At 42.1% G+C, this 9,957-nt stretch overlaps 1 protein-coding gene across 2 annotated transcripts in view; it reads right to left on the minus strand.

The window, feature by feature from the left end:
- The window catches only part of LOC139379301 (muscarinic acetylcholine receptor M2-like), an 81,897-nt gene extending 76,430 nt beyond the window's left edge, over positions 1–5,467 (minus strand). Inside the window, exons 1-2 of one of the 2 annotated variants that reach the window (XM_071122104.1) lie at positions 5,311–5,467; positions 1,486–1,636 (exon numbers count right to left, since the gene is read on the minus strand). The gene's annotated coding sequence lies outside the window, so the exon portion shown is untranslated. The remainder of the gene's footprint in view (positions 1–1,485; positions 1,637–5,310) is intronic. The other variant, XM_071122103.1, reaches the window with a different exon arrangement.
- Between the last annotated feature and the right edge of the window lie 4,490 nt (positions 5,468–9,957).

Raw genomic sequence — 9,957 nt, forward strand, 5'->3', positions numbered from 1 at the left:
CACGACATACCGCTTAGTTCAACAACCTCCAATAGTCTTTGTAGGAAATGCAATGACACTATTTTATTTGATCCATACTTCACAGTGCTAGACGAAGATCTGGAGGAGCATCACTCAGTGCTGTGGAGTTCCTACGTTACACACTATATAAGTTCTGACTCCTTCAACGTCAGATAAATAACCCATCATCTGCACCAGGTGTAATGACTGCTCTTATGACAGCACAATTCAGCTGGATTTTACACGCCGTGGCTGGTTTGATTGTCCGGATTTTTCAATGTTCCTTGAGCTGAATCGCAGGCTTGCGAGAACCCTATTGTTACAGAATAAAGGCTACAGAGTTGTCTCAGGAAATCATGCAACGTGCAATGTAAGTACTTATTTAGAGCGGAGATGGGCATGCTGTATCTCGACACATCTCCGTGTTCTGAGTGGTGGGGACTAGCATGGTCAATGTAGCTGCTCAAGAAACCGCCTAGAGAGGACTTGCTAAACATCCTTACCGCTCCATTGTGCTCAACACGTTAGAGTTGAAGGTTTGCACATACTCTTATTCCATTCTCCCATTTTAGCCTAATTACATCCTCTTCCTTAACAAGCCTCCATCGCTGGTGCCTCAGCTTATCCATACAAAGCTCAAATAAAATTTTAATTGCATAAGAATAAAATTAAAAAGTGTGATTTAACACCAGCAGCTCAGCGTAGATGTGGCAGCCTGCTGTGATTGAAAGAGTGATAATCAAGCATTCCTTTCAACTGGTGCCATCTCTCAGCTCCACTGATGTGCACCGCACCACTGCTCTAAAGGCCTATGTCCGTTGAATCAAACACACAACCGACTAAATGTAAACTTTTAAAAATACACCTTTGCTCCTCGCTGCTATATCAAATGCACCCCTGGTGCCAGCCTCTCGAACGTTCCATTAGAGCCTGGGTTCATTTAAAAGTGAGCATACATGATGCGCACATGGTGGGAATGTATAGGCAAAGCTAGGAGCGCATGATGTGTTAAGTGTTAACTTTGCAATTGTATTCAACAAGTGAGTAATTATCATGCCTGTTCTGCTCCCACCCTCAGCGGGGAAACATCTTGTTTTCAGGGATACAGTATTTTCAACTTAGCTTCCTTTCCTCCTGAAAACCGGATGTGGGGACCCCGCTCAGGTGTTTAGTTTACGCCTGCTACCTTAAGTTACTTTGCTCTTAAACAGCTGCTCTTTCAAGTGAGGCAGGGAACCTGTGTGACTTCCAGAGCCATTCAAGTGGCCCCTCTCAAGCAGACACTTGCTGCTCTCCTAACAGACCACAACTCTATCTCTCAAGCAGACACTTGCTGCTCTCCTAACAGACCACAACTCTATAGATGGCTTATATGCAAAACATGAAAGCCATTTAGAAAAGTGTAAGTAACTAATATGTTCTGGAGCAGCAACAACTTAAAAATCACAATAGGTCATTCATCTTAATTACAATTGTCCACCATACCTGTTAGTGGCATCGGCTCACTGCATGTCATGAAGGGGTGAGGAACTCCAGCTGAGCTACTGTACAGTAAACCTCCACTTCCACTGTCAAACAGTCTACATTGTGTTCAGCCCAGGAAGAAGTCTCCGGATGGGGTTAACTTGGGGTGCCCCTATAGAGAAAACACACAAATAGCATCTCACTAAATGGTAACTCTCTCTGCCAAATCAATATAGCCTGTCAATTTGTCCCACCTTTAGTGGGATGACATTGAACAAACTCAACATCTATCTCATGGTTGGTGTAGATACATTGGAGAATGAGTGTAAAACAAAAATTAACACTGATAAAAAAAACGACCCTATAGGTAAAAATGAATTAATTCATAGCTTCTCCCTACACACAAACTCAAATCCCATTCTTCCTCTTTACTCACATGGTTAGTAAGCCAGCATGTCAACCACAGCAGCCAATATGCAACATAACATATTCACATTGATGCAGATCTCCAAGTCTATAGAATATAGGTTATGAGCCCTATACAGCGTGTCACCCTAAGGGTTAGTATATACCTACCTATACAGTACAGTATGGGATAATCATGGTCATAAACCACAACGGCACAGGGAAATGATGCTTACTCTTTAATGGTTGCGTTTCTAATGTGATATCGATAATATATTGACAGTAATGTACTGACTGTGTCCTCGATGTGTAAACTTAGTAAATATTTACTGAAGAAGTACATGCAAATGCTACCATAAGTGGTAAAAAAAAACGGATCCTTTCCAAAACAACCTCGCTCGGTACAGCTTGCATAAAGTATGATAACCAATACGAAAATAGCTAGAGTATTTACCTGTGGATAAATCGACAGCGCATTGTATGGATTTCACTGACAGCTTAAAAGAATTGTGCAAATTTTTCACACAAATTGCTAGGACTGTGCTGCGTGACCCCTTGACCATACAGCTTAATACATCTTAAACGGTAAAATATTATACAAGTGTACTGCTGCTCACCCCACCTACCGTGGAGGAGGGAATCAGGAAAAATCAGTCGAGTAAGCTTTTCAGCAATTATATAAGGGCCTTTGTATATTTTCAGAAATGTGATGTTTGTGACAGGGAATATGAGGTAGAAAATACCCTCTCAAAAGCTCGCTCACATAATAATGTAGGATACAAATAATCTGATGCAATGGTGTGTGTCTGATCTGCACCATAGCTGATGGCAAGCACGTAATATGGAAAAACGAAATACACCAAATGTATTCGGGTCTGTACTGTACATGGCAGTGCTGTACAAAAAACAATCGTATTTTCCTCTGGAAATGAAACTAGGTTACCCGTGCATGTTATTTTGCGAAGATAGCGCAAAGGCAATACCAATAACCATTCTGTTAAAGGCTCTTAATTGTGAGCACCAGAATACCAGTACCAAATACACTTTGCAAGAACCAAACCACTACCAACAATTATTCAGTATTCAATTGGTCTAGTGTTGAGTCTGCCCAGTCTTTATCTCACAAAACCAATTAATTTCAACAATGAATTCAGGGTCACATTGTTCATAATAATTACCAGTGCACTTACGCACGTAAAAGAGAGAGTGCAGAGTCCGCGCCTTTTTGTTAGAAATGATGACCACGTTTTTCAACCTGCACCTGGACCTCAAATGCATCAAGTGCACTAATTAATCAAACACACCAGACACATTAGCAAGAGGTACATTTGCATCCTTCTTCAAAGCATTCGCCCCCTCTGCAATCTGTTAAATGGCCAACGTCATTTAGACTTGGGAGACCAATCAGTAATGCAAGCACAGATTCTTAATCTATAAAATAATTCATGTTTTTTTCTCATCGCCATCATCAACTCGATCAAAAACAGTCATATTTACAGTTTACAGATGGGACAGTCGAGACAGTGTGTCTTTATCCCGGTCTGATAAATGCATATCCTTATCCTTATGTGAGTCTATGGGGCTATTTATGAATAGCCAGGCACATTTGTTCTCCCGCAGTGTGACCAGAGTTTTATTGGAGATCACAGGGACCCATACATCACATGGGGATGGTAATCGATGCAAAGCACATTTTTCTTTTCCAACCTCAAAAGGCTTGCCACGACTGTGACGTTGTCGTGAGGAATTGCACCAGCTTCCAGCGACCTCAAAACACAAAAGCCGTGGCTCATTTCAAAACTTGATTTTGACGCAATTTCTGAAACACGTCATGCAACCTACATAATGAGGCAAGCCCTCTTATATGATCTGTTAAGAAATCTGGAATCGCTCACAATCTTGTTAATGCTGTCCGTTATACAATCATACAATCTGCTAATCTGTGTCAACATGCACCAGCCATATCCAAACTCATCCTTCGGGGTTGCTCGCGCAGTGCCAAGCGCGCTTTTACGCGCACATTCAGTGAGACACGCAGCTTCATCACAGTCGAACAAACCCTGTTGTTTGTCACTAAATTGAAACCCTTCTCTCACCAGCACTGCAAAACAACCACGAGTAAACTCATTGCGCATTGGGTGAAATAATTGAAGTTACTCTCTTTAACATATTCGAGCACGTATGTTCATGCAGCATGCTGTCCATTTATCGTTATGATGGTGGGGGGCATAAATTAATGGAGGCTGACGACGAAATCGACAAACCATTCCCTGTCTTCCTTTGTGGGGAAGGGGACACAGCAATAGCATTCTGTCCCCATTGGATGGACAGAGTCGTATATGCATGAGGTATGAAGGTCTCCAAATCAAGGACATCGAGTCCAAATCATGCGTCAACTTCCGGATGCTTCATACTTCACAGCAAAATGACTACGATTATTCAAAACTTTTATTTTAAATATTTTAAACATTAACATATACAAAACACAAATCAACGGCATATTTAAATGGTATACCCTCTTTGTGTCGTACAATAGAATCACAGCTTAACGCAATACAGTTGTAGTAGCCCATAGCCCAAGCGGAAAATTCGATTCTGTTGAACTTGTTTTGAAAAACATTTTGCCAACTCTCACGAAATGCTTGCTGTTATGCTGGAGAGGTGCTTGGCACGGGGATGCGCAATACCATTCCTATAGAGAAAGGAACCGCTCCATGGATGGATCGGCCACAGACATGCAAATGGGGGAAAATGTAATATTCCCTTTATGATCATTGTAATTATTAAGACAACTTATTAAAGATTATTATCGTAACATTGTATACCACCCTTGTATATATCGTTTCATTTGTGTTGGATGCAGAAACAATCCACTGAAAGGAAGATATGGATCATATGAGAATGTAATACTTTTTACTTTTCCAAAATAAAAGAGAATCATTCCAATATTGACGACAACAGCAGGTGATAGAAAACAATCTCCATAGCACTATGATCATTTATTTATTTGCTAAGCTGAATTTCATTGCGCAATGTGACAATTCCATTCCGCATCACGGCATGGCACAATATACAGATACCAATGTCTAAAGCGCAAACCATCTCCACTCCCATGTCACTGATAAACACGTTTATTACATCCCCCGATAGGAAATATGACTCCTATGCGATATTTTCTATTGCATAGCATCGGTTGATTCAGTATAATGTAGTGAATGCCAAAGAAAGACATTCATATACCATAGGTCAAGTCGAACCTTGCTTGTTGCGCACAAAGTTCTGTCAGTATCCTGCCACGTCTGATGTTGTTACATTATACACGTATCCCAAGTAAATTGATATCCCCCTATCATGCGCAATTCTCTCCATTCTCTAACCAATTCTCTCAATTCTCTAACCAAATCTTAAGATTTGCATGACCTATGTTGGTGAGTTAATTACCTGCTCTCAGGCTTTTCTGCTACTCGTGCAGCGGGTTACCTTCGTCCGGTGCTCTCTGGAAGTTAGTTGGTCCGCTTCATCACACGGCTGCACGTCTGAGGACATGCTTGTAGAGTAAAGCTGGGGAGGCAAAGCTGGCTTCTTGGCTGGAGAAAGTGGCGAGGGAGGAGAGCGTGTATGTGAGAGACAGAGAGAGAGAGAGAGAGAGAGAGAGAGAGAGAGAGGGAGAGTTAGAGGGGGGCGGTGCACAGTGCAGAATTTCTTAGAATATTTGTTGCCGGTGAAATCCCCTGCGTACCTGTCTTGCTTTTTGACGAACAAAACCGAAGGTGATGTTATACACTGATTGTATGCAGAGTTGCAAACTGCGTGATAATTATATTGTATACTATACAAATGATATATGTCCTATCATGGTTGCATTGGTTGTGCTCTGAATGTGCCTAACCTTGATTTGCATTACTTGTGAAATGTCGTCTGGGTAGCCAAGGCCGTTTCTTTGAGCGGATTGCGTTGATGCCTTTCAGAACCATGGAGAGCGCACACGACGCCTGAGCAAGAAAACCTGGGGAGAAAGTCAATAAGAAGGTAAAGCTGCTGGTTGATCGTCTTCAAAACAGACCTCTGCAGAGGAGGAGTAAAAGGAGTTTAGTGCTGAACTGCACAGCACTCTCAGTGATATGAGATTTGTTTAGCCGCTGGTTAAAACGACTTAACCTATCCCAGAACAATGCCTCCTCATGCTGAATGAGCGCAGCATTGACTGCGCACAGAGGCGTCAAGATCAAAGGGAGCACATGGGCGCCCTCACATGTGTCCTGTTTCATTTTTTATTTGTTGTTGTTGTTTCTTTGTAATACTACTAGCCACCTAGCAATTTTGATGGCTTACAGGCTATCAATCAAGTTCGAGTAGCTAGCTTGTCTAACTATCTTAGCTGGCATGCTTTCTGGCAAGGTTGGTAGACTTTAGAAAAGCAAGCAATTACTAAATGTACTGAATAAGACTCACATTCCTTTCAATCTTTTACCCAGATTTGAGCAGATTTCGTTTGTTTAAAAAAAGAAGCACCAGTCAGGAGGATACAGACTGCTTAGATATGCTTAGATATGCAGAAAAAATACATATATTTTTTTTACATTTAATAAAGCATAATGATTATGGTTCTAGATTGCAGGAAAAGGCTGTTTTTCAGTTTGAAAAATGCAAAATTCTCCAACCACCACCCAACCACCCTCATGTAAAGTGCATTCAGATTGTATTCAGACCCCTTGAATTGTTGCACATTTTGTTATGTTACAGTCTTATTATAAAAGGTCTTAAATTGTTTTTTTTCCCCCTCATGAATCTACACACAATACCCCATAATGACAAAGCAAAAACATCCAGACCCTTTACTCAGTGCTTTGTTGAAGCACCTTTGGCAGCGATTACAGCCTCGAGTCTTCTTGGGTATGACGCTACAAGCTTAGCACACCTTTATTTGGGTTTTCATCAAGGATCTCTCTGTACTTTGCTCCGTTCATCTTTGCCTCGATCCTGACTAGTCTCCCAGTCCCTGCCGCTGAAGAACATATCCACAGCATGATGCTGCCACCACTCTGCTTCACCGTAGGGATGGTGCCAGGTTTCCTCCAGATGTGACGCTTGGCATTCAGGCAAAAGAGTTCTTGGTTTCATCAGACCAGAGAATCTTGTTTCTCATGGTCTGTGAGTCTTTACGTGCCTTTTGGAAATTCCAAGCGGGCTGTCATGTGCCTTTTACTGAGGAGTGGCTTCTGTCTGGCCACTCTACCATTAAGGCCTGATTGGTGGAGTGCTGCAGAGATGGTTGTCTTCTGGAAGGTTCTCCCATCTCCACAGAGGAACTCTAGAGCTCTGTAAGAGTGACCATTTGGTTCTTGGTCATCTCCTTGACCAAGGCCCTTTTGGTACTCTTCCCCAGATCTTTGCCTCGACACAATCCTGTCTCGGAGCTCTGCAGACAATTCCTTCGACTTTCTTTGCTTTGTTTTTGCTCTGACATGCACTGTCAACTGTGGGCCCTTATATCGACAGGTATACTGTGTGCCTTTCCAAATCATGTCCAATCAATTGAATTTACCACAGGTGGACTCCAATCAAGTTGTAGAAACATCTCAAGGATGATCAATGGAAGCAAGATGCACCTGAGCTCAATTTCAAGCCTCATAGCAAAGGGTAGTTCTGTTTTTCATTTGTAATACATTTTCAAACATTTCTAAAAACCTCTTTTCACCTTGTCATTATGGGGTATTGTGTGTAGATTGATGAGGGAAAAAACGATTGAATCAATTTTAGAATAAGGTTGTAATGTGGAAAACAAAATGTGGAAAAAGGGAAGGGGTCTGAATACTTTCCAAGGCACTGTACTTTGTGCCCCCTCAGATTTTTGGGGTGCATAAGACCCTGACTGCTTATGCACCCATCTCCCCCACAGGGCGGGCAAGATAATGGCTACCGAGCAGCATCCGGCCTTTGTTCACATGTAATGCCCATCGCAAGGACGCATACTTGACATTATTATCTCCCTATCCCACCATGAAAACCTGTAAATTCTTATTGGCTGTTGTTCCAGCACAAGGCACGGTTCAAATGATTGTTTGTCATGGCCTCATACATGTAGCCTACAGGCCTCTTGAGATATACATCTCTTGTTGTTCCAATTCATTGTGAAGCTGATGGGATCTTTTTATTATGAGACAATGATCTAAGCAACGTCTGGAAATAATTATTTTCTACGATTAGCTCTTGTATAACAGGGATGTTATCATTCGCAAGCTCTCAGTGTGTTTGTCTGTTTGTTTCCCACATTATATTGTTCATTATTATTCCCATTCACTTCCTTTCTCATGGCTTGGCATGGGTTTTTCTGGGGATCATTCCAAAGCAAACAGTGTAGTTGAAACATTTGGGCTCAGAATGTTCTACTGACATCTACTGGGGAAGTCTCTCTGAGTCCTGCTGTGTGTTCTCCTCCCAACACACAACACCTCTATATCAGCTGTGTTAAATAAATGATAGAGAACATTGTATATGAGTATACCATATCACAACACTATGGAGACATTTTAATGCAAGCGACAGACAATGTAGACATTGACTGTCTTATAGTCCTGTAAAAGATTCACAGACAGACAGGGAATTTGAACAGCAGCCCAGTGTAAGGGGTGCGTAACTGGTGGCAGGGACGTCAGACGCAGCAGAGCAGAACTAGGTAATAGCCGGAGCAGTTTAATTCCAAAACCAAAGGCATCAAGAAAATAACAACTTGGGTACAAAACCCGACGTGCACCAGTCAACATGTGCACAAGCACATACAAACAAACAATACCACACAAAGACATGGGGGGGGGAACAGAGGGTTAAATACACAACACGTAATGAGGGAATGAAAACCAGGTGTGTGGGAAAACGAGACAAAACAAATGGAAAATGAAAAATGGATCGGCGATGGCTAGAAGACCGGTGACGTCGACCGCCGAACACCACCCAAACAAAGAGAGGAACCGACTTCGGCAGTGTCATAAACAGACCTGTCCGCCCCAAAACTGCCTATTTCCATCTCTCCTTTCTCTTCAACTTGACAATGCCATTACTCCAAGAAAAGCCATTATTGTTAGACTATTGCTAGTTGCCAAATTGGGAAAGGGGTTAGTAGACACTGTATGGATGGAAGCAGTTCTAACTGTAGCTTTCAATTAAGACAGTGGACTGTAATGGTGTTTTGGATTTTGCAAAATATACTCCTGCATTAAATAAGAATGGTGTCTTACCGTGTAGCAAAGTAGCGGTTGTTAAATTGGCTAGCGGTAAGTGGATGGAATGCCTGCATATAATTTACTTTACATAATGTGAAGTAGAGGGGGGCCTGTGAGGAAAAGAAACATGAACCGGATAAAGCCATGGAGTTCCGTTGTTTTCTCGAGATGTGAAGTGACAAGTTTATATTTTCATCATAAATGCAACTGTCAGCATTAAGCATCTCCCAACACTGTAATTAGGAAGACAAACAAAAAGCTGGTGTTAATGCTCTTGTTAATGGGAGATGTGTTATTAATCAAGTCTGACAAGAACCAGGAAATATAGGACAACAGTCTGATGCATACTGCACACGCACGCACGCACGCGCGCGCGCACACACACACACACACACACACACACACACACACACAGAGATTAAAAGAGGAGAGGATGATCAAGAGCAGCATATTGAAGTGGTACACTAGAGACAGCTAAAGGTTGGCCTCAATTAGAGGGCAGATGGAGAGAGAGTATCTTCTGTTAATGGACTGTCTTTCATCAAATTCAGATGTGTTAAAGACCCACACGTGAATCAAAATATTCATTAAGGGGCTATTCTTCCACTATGTATGTATTCAGAGCCATACGTTCTCAAGCACGGTGTTACGAAATACAGAAGATCTTTCTTCCTTCAGTCTAGTCCAGTGTAATAACCCAGTAATGCTCTTCTCTCCCATGAGCAGGCCTTAGGGAGGTGGAGTATAGTGGGGAGTCCCAATGGAACCCTAGAGTCCTGTCTGCAGCCGTGTCATGATTGACATCAGGATATCAATATGGCCCTCTTCAAATACTCGTGTTCAAGTGCTCCCCTGGTTGACACAGTGT

The sequence above is a fragment of the Oncorhynchus clarkii genome, chromosome 21, assembly GCF_045791955.1.
Source record: "Oncorhynchus clarkii lewisi isolate Uvic-CL-2024 chromosome 21, UVic_Ocla_1.0, whole genome shotgun sequence".
NCBI classification, from domain to species: Eukaryota; Metazoa; Chordata; class Actinopteri; order Salmoniformes; family Salmonidae; genus Oncorhynchus; species Oncorhynchus clarkii.